Here is a 23964-nt window from a genome sequence, read left to right as displayed (position 1 = left end):
ACAAGAGAGGATATACTGGGCTCTAACTAGAATGTGCATGGAATCTGAACCAATCAGAACTCTAGATCCGAGCAACAGTTTTTTTTTTGTTGTTGTTGTTTCTACTTTATTACTTCTCGGATGACTAAATGATTGTTAAGGAATTTACCAATTCATGTGCGTTCACATTTTTCAGAGTATACTCTGAGGTTTCTAACTATGGAAAAATATCAGACCAACTTTTAGACATGGATCTCGTACAATTATCTATAATGTCCTCCATGTATCAGTTCCAAAGGTGGAGATCCGGTAAACAGAAGACAAAAAACTGTGGTCTTGTGGTTTATATATGAAATGCCCCCGCAAATGCTGATGTGTTTGAACACTTGGTTCCTAGCTGGGGGCACTACTTTTGAAAGTCATGGGACCTTTAAGAGGTGGAGACTTGTTATAGGAAATAGGTCCTGGGTGCAGCCTGGAGGTTTTGAAGTTCAGTGCCACTTCCTGCCCCGTCTGCTCCTTGACTGGGATACAACCTCTTGCTGCCATTCCTTCTTCATCATTGTGTTAGTTACTTCCTTTGTGGCTGTGATAAAATACCATGACCAGAAGCAACTTAAGAAAAAGTTTATGTTGGCTTAGGTTTCAAGACAGAGGGAGTTTTATGATGGTGGGGAAGACATGGTGGCTGGGGCAAGAAGCTGAGAGATCACAGTGAATTGGGAGTGGGGTGAGGGCATAAATCCCCCCCCAAGCCTTCCCCAAGTGACATACTTCTTCCAGCAAGGTTATGCGTCCTAAAGATTCCAGAACCTTCCCAAACAGTACCGCCAACAGGGGCAAGTGTTCAGGAGCCTATGAAGCCTCCAGCCACAATAGAATTCTATCTTCTCAAACTGTGTGCCCACACAAACTCTTTCTCCCTCAAGCTAATTTTTGTAGGATATTTGGGAGCAGCGACAGGAAAAGTAGCCAATATGCATGCCAATCACACAACGAATGATACTTTTGCTGTTTGAGTCCTTTCCCCAGGGGTGGGACACTGAAGCCCCTTCTGGCCCAGCCCTGCCTCTTTGCATTATTTTATTCTATCATTCTCTTGTGTGTGATGGGCTTCAATTCCCATCACGCTGCCTTGATGCTGTTTGGACACCCACCGAGGGCTCTCCAGCTTGCACCTCTCCTGCAGGTGTCTCTCAGGCTGGGCTGTCCACCAGCCTTCAGTTAGCCACATTAGATTGAATCCTAGGTTACCCTAGTTCCTGCCTTTCTCAGCTTATCCCCCTAGCTAATCCATCTTCGAGCTCCTCAATGTCATCACCTTTTATATTACTTTGAAGTTTATTTCTTCAACTTATCCTGGTTCCTGCATTCCCAGGGCTGCATTCTCTTGTTCAAGCCATCAGCATCTTGGCTCTGAAGAAGATTTCTGGTTCCTACACTGGCACTGCCACCCCCAACCCCAGCCAGAAAGATTATCTTTAAATGTAGAGCTTGGCCATACCAACTTCACAGCTTAGGGCCTTTAGTGTTCTCCCACTGCTCAGGAGATAGAGCAAAGGAAATCATAAGCAGTCACTAGCTTCCTGAACATTCTGCCTTTCGCACACCCCCTTACCTCATCCTGCTAACTCATGGCCTGCCACTCCCCCACCACTTCCTGCATCTCTGGGACTTCTTAAGCCAACGCTGGCTTTCCCCAGCTCAGATCCACATTACACCACAGCAGGGGAAGGAATCTACGATAAAGGTTACTGCTAGTAGCTTCCGTGTTTCCCTCTTTCACAACAGCAAGTTTTCTCATGCCCACATATGTATGGGACATAGCCAGATTGCATGGCACCGCATCAGGTGTCAAACCCACACCAGGAGGCAGTAGACATTGCAGCCTCCTCTCTGGTGGCATGAAGCCATCTTATCTCCTGTCACATGTGGTTAATCCTCTGGCTTGGGTTTGGTTTTAGTTTCTGTTTTCATAATTAGTTGGAAAGTATGGGGCTAGGCTTAAAGATAGGGTCCATTTGTACTATTTCCCCCAAAAGATTGTTGAGTAAGAGACATGTAGTCATTCCCTGAACTTTAAAGTTCATATGATACAGAAATATTAGAACACAAAGGATTTCCTCAAATTAACACTGCATAAGGCTGACTGCACACTTGTGTGTAACTGTGTGCAGTGTGTGCATGGGTGTGCATATGTGGTTCTGCTCTTTGACTCTCTGCCTTCTTCCCTTAAGTCAAGGTCTGCCATGGAGCCTGAAGCAAAGCTGGAGGCCAGCAAACCTTCGCAATCGTCCTGTCTCCTCTCCTTGCAGTGCTGGTTTACTGGCACCCATGACCATGCATGGCTTTTTATGTGGGTGCTAGGATATGAACTCAGTTTCTCATGGCTGTATGGCAAGTGCTCTACCCACTGAGCAATCTTTCTGGCCCCCCCATTTCCTGCTGTTTATGGTAGATTGTAAGGAGAAACTTGTGATCACAACATCGCCTATGAAATCAGTGTGTGATAGTCCTCAGGGGGGGCACAGACGGAAATGAGACCTTGACCCAGTCATGTGTCCTGAGACATTCACTCACTCATGCATTCACTTACTCATGTACTCACACACTCACTTCCTCCCTCCCTCCCTCCCACACTCACTCACAGATTCACTCATGCACTCACTCACTCACACATTTACACACTTACTCACAAACACCAAGAACCAGCTCTGAGCCCCTCACCCAGCAACTCAAGACAATAAGAGGATCTTAGCTTTGTGAACTCTGTCAGTGTTATCAAACATTTTCATAGGTTTTCCTTTCTGAGTAACTCAAAATCTTAAAATTGATTAGTTTTGTTTTAGAACTATTCTGAGTGTTTTATAAAAAAGATCAACATGACAGAGACATGAAGTGGCAGAGAATCCCACCCAGGGGACACCTCTGCTGTGACAATCCCTAAAGTCTATACTTCCTCCTCATTATGTTTTTGGATTAGAAAACATGTGAATCTACAAAGTGAAGCTCTTATCAATAAGCCAGGAGGTCACAGATAAGACAACATGAACCCCAGTAGCCAGGAGGCAACACCGACAACGATGTAGCCAGTCAATAATTAGCCATCTTTTTCATTTTTGTTGAAAGACAGAACTCATTATATATATTCTTTCCTTTTAACACTAAAAACCTGGTGTGGAAGAGGAGGAGAAGAAAAGACAAAAGTAAGATGGAGATTTGGCTTTGATAATTGGGAGTAACAGAGTGGGAGCAGATGGAGGCAAGCCACTACTCAACACGACCCATATTAGATGCTGCGTGATACTCTGGGTGTGGTACATGCCTGGGGTTCTAGCACTCAGGAGTTGGACATAGGAGGATCATGAATTTATGGTCAGTTGTGGCTACATAGTGTATCTGAGGCCAGTCTGGACTATTTGAAACTTGTCTCAATGTGGGAAGGAGGAAGATGGTAGAAGCAGAAGGAGGGGTAGAGAAGGAGAGAGGGAGAGTTCTAAAGGTGTCAAAATTCTATAGTTTTCCAAAGTAGATAGGGATTAATTACTTTTCCGTGAGATAGTGTGAATCCTGTAGCTGTGTGAGTAAGAACAAGCAAGTATATTTTACCAGCTACCTGAAACTTAGAGAACGAAACACTCACGGATGGCTTTCATCTGTGTAGTTTCAAACAGATCCCAACATATGCACTTAATACAAAGTGTTAGTACTGAAAATTTTATGCCATTAAGGGGTTCCAGAGATCTAATCCCAGATACTTGCATCTAAAAATTATTTACAGTCATTGTGGTTTAATTTAACATATTTGCAGGGTTTACCAGGGTAAAATTCTCTTATCTCAGGCTCATCCATCTATATTCCACTTCTAGTTTTGCAAACACATGTCAAAAATATGGAATTCCCTTTAAAGATATATAAATAGGCTCACCAAGCTTAGCATATGAAGTCCAGATGGCCTACTAGTATCAACAAAAGCTCTTTCCTTGCCAACAGGAATTTTACAAACCAGAAATCCCTGTCAGGCCTGCAGAGCAGACAGAGCAGTACTGTTAGGTGCTCCACGACATGGCCCATAAAACATTATTTTAAAAACAAACACTGGATGTTCAGAAGGAACTCTATCACAAGGCACTGAAGACTTCCAGAAGATTGACCTGTGTGCCCCTGTGTTCCACTGAGAAAGGGCAGAAGAGGCAGATGCCGCCAGTGGCTTTTAAAATAAGCAGATGTGGAGAGGTGCAAGCTGAATCTCTTCATCACTCTGTCTCAAGGACTTTCTAAAATCACAGAAGGGACTAAGAGCTCAGTGTTTGACTGCGATGCAGATGAAACTCAGGCTCTCCAGGCAGTCTGTGCACTTCTGGAAGTGGTGGTTTGGGTGAACCAGGCTAGAGTTAGTGGCAGAGATCCCACCACATGACATCTGTTTTAGGGGCTTAAAATTTCCATCATTATAAAGGCAGACTCCTTAATGAATATGCAGCAATTCTACAGTATGTGCTCATGTGTTGTGTGTAGAGTGGTGTGGATGTACACGTGTGTAGATGTACCTAACCCTGCAAAGGCCATAAGATAACGTTCAGTCTTCTCTATCTCTCTGCCTCATTCTCTCGAGGCAGGGTTTCTCACTGACGTTGGAGCTTGCTGTTTTGGCTGTGCAGAAGGCCAACAAACCCCAGTGAGCTCTCTCCAAGCCACCCTCCAGCACTGAGGTCACATAGCTACACTAGACATTTTTTTATCTGGTGCAGGGGAATCCAAACTCAGGTCCTCACACTTGTACAGAAAACCCTCTACCCACTGAGACACATCCCTGGCCTTCTATGCATTTCTTAATAGCCTTTGATGTTTTATTTATTTCAAAAGAGGTAGGCTTTTTCACCCATGTCACTAATTAGGTATTCTAGCTGCCAGACAAATAACCTCCGCTCAATGCAATGCATAGGATTTGTGTGCAGTTTATGGATCAATCTGGAACTATGTGGGCCTTAAGAGGTTTGATGAAAATTCTCACAATACTGAAATAAATCAATAAAGGTTTATTAAGGGCCCAGGTTTTGAAATGGCTTCTTACTCATCATGAAAGACCTTTAACAGTTTGGGAGATGAAATACCATATTTCATTGTTTCTGGTTCTTTCCTTGTGTTGACCCTGCCACCAAGCTCTGGCAGGCCCTATCAAGTGGGTGACAGTCCCTGACCCTGAACCGAGCTACACATGCACTCAGAGGCAACCTTCCATACATCTATTATCATGCTAGACGGGGAAGGTTTTATGACACTTGACTTTTGTGAGTACTGTTTAATGGGTGCTCATCTGACACTTTTTAAAAAGAAAACAGGTAAGAATTTGGATAAAGGCCTGTTTTTTAATACACGTGAGAAAAGGTTAGCAGTTTCCAGGTATTGAACAGGCACAATTTGCCAGGTGCTTTGTCACTAGGAGCCTCATGTGGGGGGAACTCCATTTGACTGTTCTTCTTAGGTTTGTGAGGTAGGTGGAAGAGATCACAGATAGTCACAAGTCTTTCCATCCCTGTATCCTCACTGCTTGTAATGTTACTTTGTAGCTCCTTCTGGTGAGAAACAGCTGTTTCTCTACTCTGGGCTGGCTTTTTGATACACTTCTACCTATACAAAGCAGTGTGAGCAAGACTATGTCCATTCTGAACCTTCCAGAAAGCTGTGTGTGCCTCACTCAGTGTTTACTCTTGGATCCCTGCTTTCTCTCTGTGAAGCCTAGACTGAATGTTCATAGACTTGGGCCCAGTTGCCCTGGTTACTCAACTCCAGTAAACCTCTGGACTCAGAGAAACATAACTGGCCTTAGGTTGGTAGTGGGCTTGTATAAGTCCAGGCAAGATCAGAATTGCCCAGGTAAGCCAGCACAAACAGGAAGGGCCTAGAACCAGAAGCTAAAGAAGTGGCTGTTTGCAAACTGTCAAGTTGTGACTTGTTACACTGCAAAAGCTAATAGACACATTGTTGTCCTTGCTGTACTAAATATAGGCACTGTCACTTGTCTGTGTTTCACCAGCTGGTACACGTAAAGACTACCGGGTTATCACATCTGACATAAAGGCCTGGGCACTCAGGTCACATCACTGTGCAGACTCAGAAGCCCGTATGAAATGTCCTCTGTGTCAGGTTAGATGCACTTCCTGTATTGGAGGAACATACAGTTTCTGTGTCTAAAGAAACTGCAAATTGGTGTTTTGCTCTTGCTCTTCTTAGTACATGCAACGGATTTTCTGCTTTTGAAATCTGCTCAAATGTAACCACTTCTTAGGATTCTCTCATTATATTTGAAGACAGAATTACTTTTCTCTATCCTGTGGGTGATAGTAAAAAGAACATAGTTATTCACTCTTTGCTTTGTCCTGCCTTTCATAGTGTGACATTTCAGTACCTTCTCTCAAGAGATGAAATTTGCTTTTCCATTCCCTGAATATAGACTGACTGGTTGACTTGCTTTGGCCAAGAAATGTAGCACAAGTGTCAATGTCTCAGTTCTGGGAAGTCTGAGACATCTTGTATTCTCAAGGGAAACCTGATGCCCCTTCCACCAAGCCTATAATGTCCTGCTGAGGGATTCAGAGAGCAGAGCTGTCAATCAGTGTCTCAGCTTAAAGCCTAGAAATGGGAGAACATCCCAGCTAGGAGGGGCTAAGTCACACCGACCAGAGTATGGGCACAAACACATACACATGGACACACACAAAGACACAATGATACACACACACACACACACACACACACACACACACACACACACACACACACACACACCCTTGCTCCACAGGATAAAGAGCCAGACAAAAACAGTCTCCCTAATCTTGTGCTGAGGCAATAGACAAGGGTTTTTACTTTCTCTATTTTACTTCAAGTATAAGAGATCATTTATATTTTTGTGGCAGTTTTAAGTCTTATTTTTGATTGAGTTTGAGTTGTTTTATTAACAAAATGAACAAATGATGGAAAGTCACTAAGATTTGCTTTCAAACAAAACAGAACTCTGGTTTTCTCTCTACAATGAAGGTTCTGGGGATTGAACTTGGGGGCCTCCTGCCCACAAAGCCAAGAACTCTGGCTTTTTATTCGTTTTTCCTGGCTGGGAGTAAGACCAACATGAGCCTGGGATCTGATACTCAGCAGGTGCTGTCTAACTGTCAGCTGCTTCCTGTAACTGTCTTACTTTAACAGTCTTACTTCCTACGCTGGAAGTAAGGTGGCAAGTAGAACAAGGCAAAGCCATTGTTACCCAAGGGCCACAGTGGCTTCAAAGTCAGGACGACCTCTCCCCATGGCTGTTGGGTGGAGAGTCAGGGTAAGCCACAGGCTGCTCTGTTTGTCCAAATGTGGGCCAGGGTCTTTCTCTTTGACATGATGCTCTTCCCAGGGCTCCCCAGCTCAAGTCACATGGTCACAACCAGCAGGAGCATTCTGTGGTGGGCCATGGGGGGGTGTCTTGCTTCCCAAGGCAGCAGTCCTCACCTCCAGTTGCACATTAGAAACAACTGGGAGCTTTGAGGAGATGCCCATGGAGGCCGGGTTAATTAGTTTTGGGGTGCATCTTGCATGTGGGGACAGTAAAAACCTGTGGGTGATCTGACTGAGTAGTCAGAGTTGGGGACAACTGTTCAACCTTTCACAGCTTCCCTTCACCACAGTCATTATGGGATTTAACATTCAAGGTAATTATAACAAACCCTTTTTAATATGCCTGTAATCAAAACTCAGCACTGGTGCACTACAGCTAGAAAATAATTTCTTATACTAGATAATGACTGGCTCCAAAGGAACCGAAAAATAATTACTAGACGAGGAATGTTCCTATGATTAACTCTAAGCATAATGCGAACACTTGCAGAACCCAAAGTCCTAAAAGCCTCCAACATAAATGGGCATTCAAGATTTTATTGACCTAAATTAAATAACACATTAGCAACACTACAGACAGCACTAAATAACACACCACAGACAATTTTCATGTGAGTGTTTTATCTAAAAGCACATTGATCTTAACTCTTCCTCTCAAAATATACATCATTGTGTGAATAAAAACATTTTATCACAAATTAAACCACAATGTGGTATTTTAGTGTGATTTTAGGTTCAGATTCCTGTCAAAGAGAGTGGTTTTGTATTCCTAGGGTGCAGGTGACTCCCACATGGCACTAGTGTTACTTTTTAAGTTATCATTATTTTTGCACAAGAGTTCAAAAGTGTCAAAATTACAATTAATCTTGTTATAATAAGAGTATTTAGTATATATACTTCACTTTAATACCAACATTTCATCCTTAATAAATTCTGTGGCTACATTTACAAATGCAATCTAAGACCATATTCTGAGAAAAACTTGCTGAGACCCAACTTCCCAGACAGGAATACAAGGTCAGGAGACACAGATCATGGCCAGCAATGTTCCCATCCTGAATGTCTCGGTAACCATGGCTGGATGTCCAAGCCTGCATTCCTTCTCTGGGGCATTGGGAGTGTATTCTACGGCACAAAATCAGATTGTAGGACTGGAGCTGGTCCCCAGCCTTTGCCAAATGCCTATGTTTTGCCAACCTCTGCATGGTTATATTCAGTGGAGGATTTTAGCAAGGGGAGAAATGATCGCTTTCTACACTAGCTCTTCTTACAAAATGGGCTGAAGTCAACTACAGTAAATTTACTATGTCAGTTTAAAAAGTATCTGTTCTAGTTTTTTCCAGTCCATTAGTTTCTTATATTAGCATGCCATAATTTATAAACTAATATTGGTACACTATTATTTAATTTGTATTTTCTTAGAATTTACCTAATTTTTTGAAGACAGGAGTCTCATTCTGTAGGATTGGTTGACCTTGAACTGGAAGCCATCTTCCTGCTCCATCTCCCAAGTGCTAGGTGGTGTGAGTATCACACAAGGGTTCTTCTAATGATTGGCTTTTTGTCCCAGGCTGCCACCCAGGATGGGGTATTACAGTTAGTTGGCTATTTTTTCTTTCTCTGAGAGATGGGGAAGAAGGTAGAAGGGCAAGGCGATGGGAGGCACACACTCTCTTAGGAGGAGTGTGACAGGGAGATGGGGAGGGAGAGAATGAATGGACATGAGTATTTTTCTTCTGAGTGCCAGGCACACAAATTACTGCTCTCCTGTTCCCTTCTATGATGGAAAAGGGCACATGCTAATGAAGCAATCTCATCTTAATTATGAGAAGTACACTGTGGCCAGGAGAAAGGTTACAGTAAAAAGAACATGGCATTTGGAAGGATGTGGCAAGCGGTCTCTGGTAACATGGATTACCAAACCTAAAAAGCAAGGGATAGCACATGACAGAGGAAACAACACGCATTTCACACACAACCATGGTACCACTGTATGATTTGCCACCACGGGCATGAGGAAGTTTATGTTCTTAAAGCCCACAGCGATTCAATGGTCATTTCCCTGCCAATGCTTATGTAAAACCTTCCCCTAACAAGACTGTTCATCTTACTCTGAAGTGAGCTGGCAGGTCACAGCAGAGAATGGTAAAGTGTTTGTGTCCCTTATAGAGACGCCAAGCATTCTACTGATGCTGTGCCATAAGTAGGGTCATCTAAAGGCTAAAAATACCCTCTAGGTGGCCAAGCATTCTACTGATGCTCTACCATAAGTAGGGTCATCTAAAGGCTAAAAATACCCTCTAGGTGGCCAAGCACAGTACTTTAACATCTTTTTTTCTAGTATTAATGACTTGTTCTTTCAAAGTTTGAACATAACAACTAGTTATAATTCCAAGAAATATCGTCAGTTATTTCAGTTAGTGTAATGTAAAAGACACTTCACTGAATTGGTTTATCTGTTGCTGTCCTGTTCAAGGAATACTTCTTTGGGTATTAAAACTTTGTTGAACAGTAATGTGACAACAGGAAGGTTTTTAACTTAACATTGAGAGTCAACTGACCTTTTTAGAAAACAGTAGAGTTCAAGCTAAATAATTCTGAACTTTGTTAGTGGTGTCTGAATGTATGTAATAGCAGATGTAAATTTTATCTACTGTGATGGAAAACATGAATAAAGACAGAACTTCAAAATTGATAAGCCTGCCAAATAAGGAGACTCTAACAACACCTAGTGCCCACAGGCACAAAGGAAGGAAAACTAAGATATTTTAATGGAATGTAGAAATTCTTGGGAAATCTCTTTATGGTAAAAAGAACAATAAATGGGCGAAATGTCATTGGTTTCTGATTGACATTTCAAAAACAGTATGAATCTATCATGCAATATGTAAAGAAAACATAAATAGTATAGGAATTTGCCAAGACATTTAAGGTTATTGTTCATCTGAAAGGCGACTCCTCGCACAGAAAACTCCAGTAGAGCTGGCATGGATGGGGTAGTGTTGCTGTGAGCACAGTTTTATGACATTTTCTTTTAATAAAATGACTATCCCAGGGGACTTTAGGATTTCCTTTGCAACTGGTTATGCCTCATATCCAATTACAATTTTTACGAGGCTACCTGTCTTCAGTCAATCATCCATTATACGTATATAGTAATAAAGTAACTGTACTTGATGGTAAGATTTGAGCTGGGGTTATAGCTCAGCGGAAGACCATTTGCCTCGCCTGTGTTGAGGCCCTGGTTTCCATCCCTGATGGTGCAGAAACACACACACACACACACACACACACACACACACACACACACACACTCACAGAGGGATAGCACAGAGTAGAGGAAATAACAGGCATTTCACACACAGCGATGGCTCAGGGGTTAAGAGCACTTGCTGCTCTTTCAGAGGACCAAGGTTCAAGATTCCCAGCACCTGTTGGGGGATAAGAACCCCAGGTCCAGGCATTGTGGCACCTCCTTTGCCTCCCCGAGTGCCAGGCAAAATGCTCATCCACAGAGAATAAAGATATATTATAACAAATATAAACATCATTCCAACATCTTTTCTGGGCTTCATTGAAGTGTGGTCTATTTTGACTTTCAGGGTTAAATTTTTGGAAACCTTCATGGCAAATATTTAGTTTTGTAATACATAAGAAACAGCATGTAAAAATTTGTGTTTTTTGGTATATTATTGTTAACTATATTGTAAAATTTATGTAAAAATAAACGTTAGCTGTTATATTTTGAGGTTTTTTTCTTACTTAAAAAGTAGTGTGTTTTTAATTTACTTTAAGTCTATTTTGTAATGGGATACATAAGTTGCCAACTTAAAATATCTCTTGAAAAGATTTACTTTATGTGTATGAGTGTCTGTGTACCACATGCATGCCTGGTGCCTGAGGACGTCAGAAGAGGGCTTTGACCTCCTGGAACTAGAGTTAAGATAGTTGTGAGCTGCCATGTGGAGCTGAAAATGGTACCTGGACCCTCTGCCAGGTACATAACCACTGAGCCATCCCTGAAGCCCCAACAAACATTCTTGAAATGGCCATTATGTTATATATTTTTTGTTTGGGAACTAAGGATGTAGTTTTCAAGCTATATTTAATATATTATGATACTAAAATAGATAAAAGTTGTTTATAATAATTGTCATTATGGTATCTTGAATTTGGACAAAAATACTGACCTTACAAAATTTCTGTGGTTAGTAATAAAGTAATCCAGCAGAAAGTTTTGATACACACACACACACACACACACACACACACACACACACACACACACAATGCATTCTGGTTCCTCCCACCTCCCACCCTTTCCCAGGTCTCTCCATCCATGTCAATCTTCTTTACAAGTGTCTTTTTCACATTCATGTTTTTGTGATGTTTGTTTTTTTGAGACAGGATTTCTTTCTATATCCCTGGTTATCCTAGAACTCACTCTGTAGAGCAGGCTGGCCTTGAACTCAGAGATCTGCCATCCCTGACTCCCGAGTGCTGGGAGTAAAGGCATGTGCCACCACCAGTACCCCTACTACCAGGCCACATTTTTGTGCTTTATCTTGTGATGTGTTGCGTTTAATCAGGGTCATTTGTGTGACCGTGGGCTCTGGATTATCCACTGGAGCATGGTGGGCTCACCTGCGGGAATGTTAGGGAAGAAGACAATGGCTGTCTCTCCCTGAGAACTCACCAGTCAGCAGGGTGGGCTGTGGTTTTGTGTGCCCCTCCCTGGCCTATGTGCCTTCCTCTGTCATCTATGATTGAATGACAATAAGCTCAGCTTAAGCAGGCCCAGTGCAAACAATTCTAAATGCTGTGATGGCGGATGGGTGAGTCATGATTTATCTGAAATGTGTACATACTGTGTTTATTACTCTCTCCTCAACATCATGAGAACAGTGTACAAATTCTGAGCACATGACTACAGAGTAATGTGGTAACAGTGATGTTTCTTAATGCTTACTGTCAACAATCAACCATCCATTATGTGTGTAAAGAAACCACATCTAACTAATATTGAAAACTACAGAAAACTGAGGGAATTGTGAATGTTTACACAGACCCTAAGCATTAAGTGTGCTTGCTCATCTGACCTTCTCTGCTGACATATTTCAAAACACCTTTCTCAAACATTATTTTCTTAAACCTTTAGGTCATCATTTCACTTATCAATACTTTAAACACAGAAGTTGTGTTTGAACCATGTTAGTACTATCATAGTTTATAGTACCATAGTTAGTACAATGTAATGTGTCAAACTCCTGGACATGCTGAATCCCAATTATTTTTGTGGAGCAGCTGCTAGGAAGTACTCACTGTTCTGGGCCCAGGTACATTATAAGAAACTACTCAGGGTTAAGGGGAGGGAAAGAAGATGGGTTCCTAAGAACATGGGGCATGAGGAAAGTCAGGTCAGCATGCTTTGCCATTGACAGCATTTCCTGGGAACGCACCAGGGACCTGGGGCTGTCTGTCATATAGCCCATCAGGTTTTGGAGAACACCCCAGAGCCCAGTCAAGATTCACACACCACACACACCAAGCAGGGCTATACACTTCAGGAGTTCAGGCATGAGGACGATGTGTGCACAGCTCCCCGTGACTCACATCTACTGAGGACATCTTCTGGCAGCAGAGCCAAAATCACTGCCTAGAAGACCATGGACAAATTTTGGTCTCAAAGTTGGGAACAGTTGTTTCTCCTGGGAATGCTTAATTATTTGGGTTTAAGATATCATTAATCATCAAACAATGAACACAGTTCCCTTTCAGACTGTTCATTAAATAAAAATCTGTTTCTATAACACCTACCGCGATGGATCTTGTAGAATTCATCTGTATCCTAACAGCCCTCTTCCCTTTTATTCCCTGTACCTCATTTCACTCCTGCCATGCTTTCCTTTCCTGTGTTGTGTATTGTGGTCCATCTGGAATGGGGGATGTTATCAACAGTCTCTGGTTTATAAAGATGCAGAGAGCTTAGAAATAATCCAGTTCTATCTGGTGTATTTCACAGTTGAGAAACCCCAGGTCCCAGTGGCTATCATTTCAAAGTCTGGCTGCAAGGCAGCGATCCTAAAAGGAGCTTATGATTTTTTAGTTAGCATACAGTTGCCTCCACATTGAGAGACTCTCTTCTCTCTCCTGTTCCTAAGATGGCACCATCCAAGAGACACCTCTAGACTTCTCTAGTCTATGTCTTACGTCAGAGAGTCACAAGAAAATTCTGAGAAGTCTTATAACAAGTAAACCAACTTAATCCTCTCTAAATTATATCTGCAAAACGTATCTGATTATAAACTAAAAACTTCTCTCTTTTCTTTTGGGGATATGGTTGGAAGCTACATCTATTAAGACTCCTTGGAACACACCTTGGGAGGTTCTGGGTTAAGATGAGATCCCAGGAATCAGGTGGAGGAGAAAGATGGCCACATGTCCCTCTCCTGACATATCTGCCTCTGTGGGCTGGGTGTGCTTTTGAAGGTGACATCACACTGTTCCAAGGACCTCAATCTCCCAGCAGTGGAGAGGGTACTGGGCTTGCTAGAAATTCTGTGCAGACCCCTGTGGTACTCTGCACCAGGAAGGCCATGAAGAAAATGTCTGGAATTTTGTTTTTTAATGATCATTATCTTTTGCTCACTTTAGGCGGGAGGAAATTATAAATTATTTTTCTACAGAGGTAAAAACAGTCAGACAAAGGTTGCTTGTTTCCAAGTGTGTGGCTCTATGGAGGTGACTGCACGTTTATAGATGCAAAGGAAGGGAGAGCTTAGCAAGCTCTGGGATGGTCCAGCGGGCCCCTGTGGTGGGCGGGCACATGGCACCCTAAGCCCAGATTCCACAGTTGTTGATGGATGACAGTGTTGACTCTGCTCAAGTCACTCAGGTTCTTAGCCTCTCTGAACTTCTGTTTCATCTTCAGTCAAATGGGTATCCTAATAATCAAATATGGTAGCTATGTAGATTTCAGTTTAAGACCTCAGTGCTTGCCCCCTGCCCCATGCTGCCCTTTCCAGGAGCCACGATGTGTCTGTTAAAGGAGAATGCACCATTCAAACTTGGTTGTATCTTCCCTTCATACACATTTCTGTTCACAGTGGACAAGGATGACTTACACCAACGGTCACACAAGACCCTTAGTCTCCTCCCTTCAGTACAACTGTAGCTAACCTGTTAATACTGGCTCCTCCAATGATTTTGTTGCCTGGGAGCTCCTACCCCTGTCCCTTTTGATGAGTTCTACTCCCAGGTATGAGAAGCTAGGTGTCAACAGTGGCAATGCTGAGGTCAGGAGAACAGTGGCACTGGGGGTTTCAGACTCAAGAGAAACAGATGTGTTTCTCTCGGATGCCACGGATACCATCATGATGGGCCACCAGGTCCTCTCTAGACAGCCTTGCCATCTAAGCAGCACCTCCACATGCCTCCTGACAAAGGCAGGAGCAGCAGAGGACGCAGCTCTCTAAGGTGCCTCTTACAATGGCATATTCTACCCCGTGCCCCAGAAATCCTTTACTCAATTGTTAAGAACAACAAAATTTGTTATCAAAAGCAGGTAAACTAAAATGTATCAACTGGAAACAAGGAAGTTATTTTTCTTGCTTTCTTTGTTATTAGGTCCCAAACACTGTCATATTAATGTACTCCTCTATTTTTTGTCTAAGTTTATTTATCATCATTATCTAATACTGTGGTTTATAATTCTGAGGATTGAATGTAGGTCCCAGGCACACGAGGCATATATGCTATTACTGAGCTTCAGTTCCTGCCCTCTTTCTACATATTATAACCACAAAATAAGAAAATTATTAAAAATATATGATTTAGAAAAAGAAATACAAACACATCTTTAAAAGAATTATCACCAAATACTGACAAGTTTCAAAACAACAAAACAAATAATTTGCATGAGTCATGTCACCAGTGGCCAAGTAAAAGATGGGCCTTACCTGTGTGAGACGACTCTTTACATAGGTGACCTCAAAAAGTCCTGGAAGGCTTGCAGTGATCTAAGCACCCAACACTATCAGAACTGCACATTTCGAGGTCTCCTGATTTAAAGAGTGCAGCAGGTAGGAAATATTCAAGGGGGTATTCTTCTAGATATAAGTCAGGGCTGGGGAATGAGAACAGTCATTGCAAGCTTGAGAACAAGCTCTAAGTTTGGGCCTGGCCTCATCTCAAGTCTGTATTTCTGCCTCGGCAGTGTCCAGTCCAGACTACAGAGGCATGGACCATTTCCTTCTACAGTTGGCGCCTTCACGGTTTTGCACTGTCGGGGGCACTCTCCCCATGCACCTCTTACTCTCTTCACACATTTAAATGTGCTTATTCTCTTATATTGGGGGCACATAATTGTTTCCACACGCTTCAGGGTAACATCACTGGCCACGATTGAAGAGGGGCAACATCAAAGGCTGTCTGAACATGCTGGAAGTCTTTCTAAATTTCTAGGACTGCAATTCTCGATGCTGCAGTGTTGAGATGGGTACACTGCTCCCATAAGAACCTTTTTATGTAATACATGCATAATGCAGTGCGAAGAAAGGAATGGAGGAAAACGATTCCCCAAATTATAACTTGCATCTTGGTAATGAGAAGCTATTAAAATATATTTTAAAAAAAGCCCCTAAGCTGATGTGTTTCTTAGAATCCTGAGGTTTCCCACTGATCTGCTATTTTCCCATTCCGTATGCACAGCAGAGATTCCTGCCAAGACTATTACAGTGAGCAAACAATGTACTCTCTGTCAGAGCAGGCGATGAATAGTATCACAAAATTCTCTAATGCACAGCCTGCAATCCCCCACAAGTCTTCAGAGGAGACGAGCCAGGCAGGGGGAGGACAGAACAGGGCTCTTCCCTTGCCAATCTGAAGCTGCTTTCCAGAACAGCAAGGGTGGACTATCTAACTAGAGAAAGTTGACAAGCACATTTTAATTCCGGTTGTGTATTGCTTCATCCCTGGGATATGAGTACACAGATACTTTTGTAAAGAAAAAGGAGGAAGTGCTTCGTCATGTAAAACCTCAGGGCATGGTGAGTTTGCTACAAACTAAACAGCAACAGAGGAACTTCATAGAAGTTTGTGTTTAGATACTAGGGGCTGAGTCACAAGTGCCAAAGTGAGTATGGGCTCCATTGCTTCCCAAGCTTAGCCTTGGTGCAGGCTAAGCTCTTGACTCATAGAGGAGGGGCCTGTCATTGTCTATGCCCCTGGATACGTAACACAAGGCTGGCCCACTCCTCTTGGATCCCAAGGAGTGTCTATGTCTCCCCCTCCACGGCTTCTCTTTAGAAGAGGCATTAAGTACATGATCTTCCAAAATGAGACATTTAGAAAACATTTCTCATGAATCAATGAAAGGCTTACTTTGTGTGCATTTTCAGAAAAGAGCAGAGATTTCTGAAAACTTTTCTTATTTGTTGTCTTAGTTGGTGCAAAGTATAACGGGCTAGGACCCCCTGCCCCTGTATGATATGTACAGAACACATACTTTATCTGACCTTTAATTAGAATCACTCAACTCTTTCATCATAAAGGAATGAATGTTATTTTCAGTCTAAACACACAGCCCTGCTCCCCGCCCTCTTTTCCCACACACTTGCTGACCAGTGCCACGATCTCCCAGGGTGAGATGGTGTTCTCTTGGTGACACATTTAGTGAGACTGCAGGAAGCAGCGAAAGCCTCCCTTTCTTCTCTTTCCCCCCTTTGACTCACACGGCCCTAGTCTGCACTGGGTTAGACAATCAAACCTCTGTGCAGTCCCACTGCCATCTGAAAATGCTAACCACGTGCTCCCTTCTTCCTACAATGGCAATATTTACCTTGGAGAAATGGTTGTCCAAAAAAGAACTTCTACGTTCTGGTAATGTGTTCCGTTCAGATGTTGTTATAGGAGATTCCCTCTCCTTTCTTGGCCTGAAACCAAAAAGAAAGAATGTTGGGGGCAGGGAAGGCATATGGACAGGCTGTGAAAGACACTTGCCAGCTTACTGTAAAAACCCTGGCCTGTTTACCAGACACGGGGAGCTCTGCATTCCTCTCTAAAGAGGCTGCAGGTTTAACTTCTAAGCAGACAAATGCACCTACAGCAGGGAAGACTACTTTCCCTCTGAAATAACAGCCACGTTATTATTTGACTCAATATAAATCAATTTACTTGTTCCCCCCCAAAGTCTTCCCAGTTTGTGGCAGTAGTACAATTAAGATCAAGTGACTATTATCAACATCTGAGATAAAACACAGTATTTATGTGAAAAGAACATTCATATTTTTTGGCAAGGTAAGCTGTGACTCAATTCTGAAATTTTCTGATGGAAAGGAAGCTGTGGTGGTGTGGTGTAGACATCAATACCCGGACATGCGGATCTAATCCTTTATCATTCCATCAGCACCCCACTACGGAAATGAGAAGGATGTTCAGAAATGGAGGCGACTCCCAGGAGACTCCCTCAAGCTCCCCATTCATCGGCTCCCACATCCTGGTCTGCTCTAGTTTTGCCCAGCCCTTTCCCACCTCCCTTTCTCTTTGCTTTACATCCTGTCTTTTAACAAATCTCTTCGGCACTAAGTGTCCATTTGTATCTTTTAAAGTATTTATTGATGTACATGTGTGTGTGTGTGTGTGTGTGTGTGTGTGTGTGTGTGTGTGTGCACTCTATATCATGTGTGTGGGTGCCAGTGGAGGCGGGAAGAAGTGTTGGAGCCCCTTGAGTCGCAAGAAGTTTTGAAGAGCCAAACCTTGGTCTTCTGGGAGAGCAACAAGTACTCTTAACTGATGAGCTGCCTCTCTGGCTCCTGAACACTTGCTTCCCATGAGACACCATGCAGGGGGAGGGGAGAGGGAGAGGAGAGGGAGGAGAGGAGAGGAATGGACAAGAAGGAATGAATGTATTCTAATGAGGCTATTCCAGCTGCTGACTAAGATCTAGAACTTAATTATTTTAGCAGACTGAGGTACAAATTCTGTTTTGTTTTTTTGACATTAACATGAGCCACCCAGATTTGTATTAGCTGTTGTCCTTTTGGATACATCATAATTTTTGAGTGTTGCCCTCTTTGTCTGTAGAATTGGCATGTTATTTATATTAAGGTGCCACTATTCCTTCCCTGCCAGTTGTCAAGTGAGAAAGGCTGCCTTTTGTTTGCCAATGCATTCAGCTACATTGTTATTTTCTTATTTCTAAACGAAATCTAAAAAGATCAGAACAGGAGGCACAATCACGGGCTGTCTTCCTCTAACCCAACTCCAGGTCTCTCTCTGTCAGTCACACAAAGTGGGAGGGACAAGTTTGCACTGGATGAAGCACTCCTGGGCTAAGTGAATTCCAGATATTGTTCTACTGTTTCATTAGCTTCCAAGTCAAACCTCCTCCCAGGCTCCTGTCATGCACATGTATTTAGATGCAGATTCTAATCACCTCTTGGCTTCTCTATGTCAAGGCCCCAGCTCAGAAAACTCTTTTGAATTAGAAAGATGAGCAAGATTAATTTTCCAGGTCCAATGGCTTCAGGTCATGATTGTTTTGTTTTTGTTTTTAAATGTGAAATTCTGTCCATGCATATTGGAAATAGTATTTCAGGGCTGGGGATGCAGTTGGTGAGTTTGTGGTAGAGGACGGTGTAGCATGCTCAAAGGGCTAGGTTTAATCTCTAGTATTACACACAAATACAGTTAAAATCAAAATGCATTTTCTACTCCTAGATGTAAATGAAGACTTTGGCTTAAAAAATGAACAGTCTAGAGTGGTGCATAATTTTGCATTGTCAAAATACCTAGAGTATGAGTTAAAAATATTCCAGGGAAATAAGGAGATGGAGGCAGTGATGTTATCATAAAGGCAGATAGACGTACAGATTAAATGGGATAAAATTTACCACCTATGCAAGCAAACCCATATATTTACATTCTGTTATTTGCACGGTCAATTGCCTTTTAACAGAAGTGCCAAGACTAGTCAATGGAGAAAGAAAAATCACTTTTAGTAAACAGTGCTGGGACAGGTAGCAGCCACAGATGAAAGAAGAGAGTGGAATCCCGAACTCACATAAATTAAAGTTAAGCTGAAATGATAAATGTAAGAGGTAAAAACACAAAAACTACTATGAAAGAAAACACAGGTAAATCTCCATGAGATCAGGGGAGCTACTGATATGATGCCAAGTGTACAATCAATAAAAAATAAAAAGCTGCAAGGCTTAGAAAACATTACTCATAATAAGGATGCCATCCAAAAGAAGAGAAATAGATGCAAGCCACTTGGTTAAGGAATTGTAGTGAGAATATATAAAAACCTCCTAAAATGCAACAAGATTTCCAAATCCCAAATGAGTAAAGAGTCTGAATAGGCATTTCTCCAAAAGAAATTATGAAAGGATCAATAAAATTCACAGATGGTCAATGTCATCATCAAAGAAATGTAAGGGTAAACTACAATGAGATGCTGCCTCATACCCTCTAGCTAAAAGAGGCAGGATGTGGAGAAATTCGAACCTGCAGACCCTCTGCTAAGAGTGTAAGATGGTCATCTACTTTCCAAATAGTCTAGAAGTTCTCTGAAAGTGTTAACCATGAACTATCACCTCATCCAGCAGTTCTACTCCTAAGTACATACAAAGAGAAGCAAAACCAGAAATTCACACAAAGGTTGTGCATAACAAAGGTTCATAGCAACATGATTCATAGTAGTCAAAACCCAGAACAACCCGTGTATCCATCAACTGGTGAACATAAACAAAAATGGTAAATACATGCAGAGTATTAGTCACATACAGAATAGAATGTCATATTGGCATAGGTTCAACATGGATGTACTTTGAACACATGATAAGGGAAAGAAGTCAGCATCCCTGAATATTATGGGATCCAACTGATAAGAAACATCCAGAAAAGCTGGGTGGTAGTGGCACACACCTTTAATCTCAGCACTTAAGAGGTAGAGGCAGGCAGATCTCTGTGAGTTTGAGGCCAGCCTGGTCTACAAAGCTACATAGAAAAACTCTGTCTCAAAAAACAAAAACCAAACCAAAACAAAACACAACAACAACAACAAAAAACAGATCCAAAAAACAAAAAAACAACCAAAAAATAAAAACCAAAAACCAAAAATAATTAAAACCAAAAACCCCACAAAATGTCCAAAATAAATAAAGCTAGATGCATAGAGAAAGAGTGACTGCTTAGAGTTGCGGAAGGTGGGACGTAGACGCTGTGAAAATGTTCTACAAATGAAGCTTGTGCCACTCTATACTAATACCCATTAAACTGCATGGCTTAAATGGATGATATGCAAATTATGGCCCAATAAATCTCTTCCTAAACAGAGAAAAATATTCTAAACGATGTAGACATTGTATTTTCCCAGATCACTTTCAGAGAACTGTGGCAAACTCGCTCTGAAGGAGAGCACTGAGCTCCATGGCAAATGATCTCTGTGAGCAGCCCCGAGTAGCATGAATCCTCAAAGGCTTTGTGGTCCTTTGGGGCTCCGTTCATGTGTGTGACTACCTGTATATGTGTATACCACAGATAAGGATTGACTGGAACCAATCCTACACTTCCATCTTGTAGGATTTCAGGACTCCTGAAAGCAACGGTCTACTCATCTTTCTGCTCCTCTGCATCCGCGTCCACCAAAAGAGTCTGGAAAGATCAGCATCGTTTCCTTACACTTAACTCTGACAGCTTCCTTAGGCCTGGCAACAGGTTCTGAACACTGATAGTGACCCTTCTAAGAAGGTTCAAACAAGAGGGAGTTTATGATGTGCTTACAAAACTCACCTGAAAACTAGCTCTGCCTAAAGCCACTCAGAGCAAGGGGAATAGTTTAATTTGGGGGCCCTTGTACTTGTGGTACGAGATCTGCATTTGATAAAAGGCTTGGTCCCGCAGTAAAAGTCATCCCCGTGGTCAGACCATGGCAATGTCATCTCAGCATGGGAAATTACAACAGAACAGACAAATCAACCAATACTGAGCAAGTCTCCACTGTGGAAGAGACAGAGCGGATGTGATCAGTGGCACACTCCACCAGTGGGGCACATTTAAAGAGCCTAAATACTCCATGCTTTAGTCAAACCAGTTCAGCTTCGGGGAAGGCATGAGGATGTGTGTGAGAATGGGGGTGAGGGAAGAGGGAAGGCAGGGAGAGACTTCCTGGGATGAACACTTCCAGGTCAGTTTCTGTCTGTTTGTTTTGGTTCTCCCTGAGCAGTCAGGTCAAGTCCACTGGACACAGTGTGTCAAGAGTGGCACGGAACCCTGATTTGTGCTGCCTTCCAGAATGTTCTTCACACCGAAAGACAAAGCCCACAGCAGCTTCTTATCAGCTACATTGTCCTGCTGTATACAGCATCTTAGCTAAAACAAAATGTGACCATCCTTCCAATCTTCTGCGGCTAAGCCCGTCTCTCCTTCCTGAGCCTTTTGTGTTTGGACTGGGGTCAGGCTGCCGACACAACTTCTGTGGCAGTTCTGCGTCTCAGCTTTGGGTACAGAGTTAAAAGGCCAGGGTGTTCCTGATGCTTGGACTGTCGGCCATTTGCTATGTAGCCATCTCTCACAGTTTAAAGCGGTGTATGGAGTTTCACCCAGACAGGTTTAATGTTGACTAAGGCAGGATTAGGATAAAACTCCAAGAGCCTCTCTCCAGGAAGATACCAATTTATTAATCAGTTCCCCATGGGATATGCCTACTAAATCAGTTATTATTAATCCAGTTAATTATACACATCCCCAATTTGTCAAAATGATGAATGTCAGCAATTTGATATTTTTGGTAAAGAAAAAATCCATAAAATAATGCATACTACTTCCCATTAGTCTATTGGCATTCTGTGATAGGTTTAACAAATGAACAATAAATTAGAGATCGCCCCCTATTTTAGACAGGACACACTTCTGTCCATTCAGTTTCAATATTCAGTCCTTCTCAGCAATCACATGAGACCGTAAGCCTAACTACTCCGTGGCTCAGCAATACAGTGGCAGCTACAGACAAAGTAACAGGCTGCCAACGGCTGTGCGGTGTGGAGAGACCAATACCGTACTCCTGTATTCCAGGGTTCTTGCAGGCTGCTGGCACTGCCCACCCTCACCAAGCTTTTCCTGGTCTCCCTCCATCTCCCACCAGCTCTCCCAGCTGTTCCTCTTTCCCCTCCCCCAGCCCCACTGGCCACAAGTTCAGCCTCCCTGGCTGCATTAACAGTTGCAGTCTTCCCGCTGTCACCTGATGTTCCTGCTGCATTGTTCAGGCACTCAAACAGCTGAAACCCCTGATGTATGCAGAGTGGCAGTCCATTAAGATGAGGGGGTTTTCGTGTTGTGTTTTCCTTGTTGCAAATGGAAAAATGGAAGAGGGAAGAAAGGACTGTTGACAGAGGCCACCATGAAGATAAGATGGCTTAGGAATGTCAGGGTGGCTTTTTTAAATCACCAAAAAGATTATAAAGACAGCACTGGGGAGATAGTTCCTTCTGGAAATCCTCTCAAAGGTTCAGTTTAATAAAATAATCTGTCCAAGAATAATATGCTTTCTTGGATTTTAGGGAGTCGATGATAAGAATCGTTAATATACATTTTTATATTATCTACAGCCTCCAGACCTAGGGAGGACAGGTACCAGTCTAATGCCAATGTCTAGTCATAAACAATTGGCATTTTTTTTAAGCAAAAGCTTTCTATTTATAAGCCTATTACTTGGAAAGAGGTAAAATGACATATTAATACAAACCTTATCTGTAAGAATGTATCACAAGTGTGGCTTGGTGATGAATTCCTTGCAGTTTTAATACTATGAGAGAAATAATGAAAGTGATAGAGTGCTTAACAGGAAAACAGACCTCCTGGCTGGTAAAGAACGGACTAGGTTATAATATGCAAATGTGAGCACTTGGGGCAGTTCTACAGCATACTTCTTAGTGTCTGAACAGAAAGCCCGTGGCAAGACACCAGCACGAGAACACTAGTTTCAGAAAGTGTTGCTTTGGAGAAAAGGCAAAATGTTTCTGCTCATGACTAGTTTACAAGTTGGTAGCAAAAGAAATATTTAAGAATATTCTCAGGGTAAGCATGATAGCACATACTAACATCAGGAGGCTGAGGCAGGAGGATGGGGAGTTCAAGGCCATTCTGGGCCACATAATAAGGCCTGACCCCTCACCCCAATTTAAAAGGATATTCTTTTAGGCAATGCAAATACACATGGACTGGTAACAAAAGCAATGGGAAAGTCACTTTTTATTCAGTTTCTTCATTTAACTGGCAAGTTTATTACTTTTTTTTTTTTTTGGTTCTTCGAGACAGGGTTTCTCTGTATTGTTTTGGAGGCTGTCCTGGAACTCGCTCTGTAGGCCAAGCTGGCCTTGAACTCACAGAGATCCGCCAGCCTCTGCCTCTCGAATGCTTGGATTAAAGGCGTGTGCCACCAACACCGGGCTGTTTATTACCTTTTTTTATGAATATAAAATCCCTTATTTCGCAGTCCCACCCACTCCCTACATCACAGAAACATCTTTTTGCTTGGAGATTTGCAGCCACTTACAAGTTTCTAGCTTTGGCTTGATGTTGTCTCACAGTGATGGGCATCTTCCC

The 23964-nt window shown here is 42.4% G+C and overlaps 1 protein-coding gene across 3 annotated transcripts in view; it reads right to left on the bottom strand.

The window, feature by feature from the left end:
- Pag1 (phosphoprotein membrane anchor with glycosphingolipid microdomains 1) overlaps positions 1 to 23964 on the bottom strand; it is a 137481-nt gene that overhangs the window by 46016 nt on the left and 67501 nt on the right. For all 3 annotated transcript variants that reach the window (XM_040741389.1, XM_021225275.2, XM_013110977.3), the window contains exon 2: positions 17198 to 17291. The gene's annotated coding sequence lies outside the window, so the exon portion shown is untranslated. The remainder of the gene's footprint in view (positions 1 to 17197; positions 17292 to 23964) is intronic.

The sequence above is a fragment of the Mesocricetus auratus genome, unplaced genomic scaffold (assembly GCF_017639785.1).
Source record: "Mesocricetus auratus isolate SY011 unplaced genomic scaffold, BCM_Maur_2.0 Super-Scaffold_6730, whole genome shotgun sequence".
Taxonomy (NCBI): Eukaryota; Metazoa; Chordata; class Mammalia; order Rodentia; family Cricetidae; genus Mesocricetus; species Mesocricetus auratus.
This window is presented reverse-complemented; position numbering and strand designations above follow the sequence as displayed.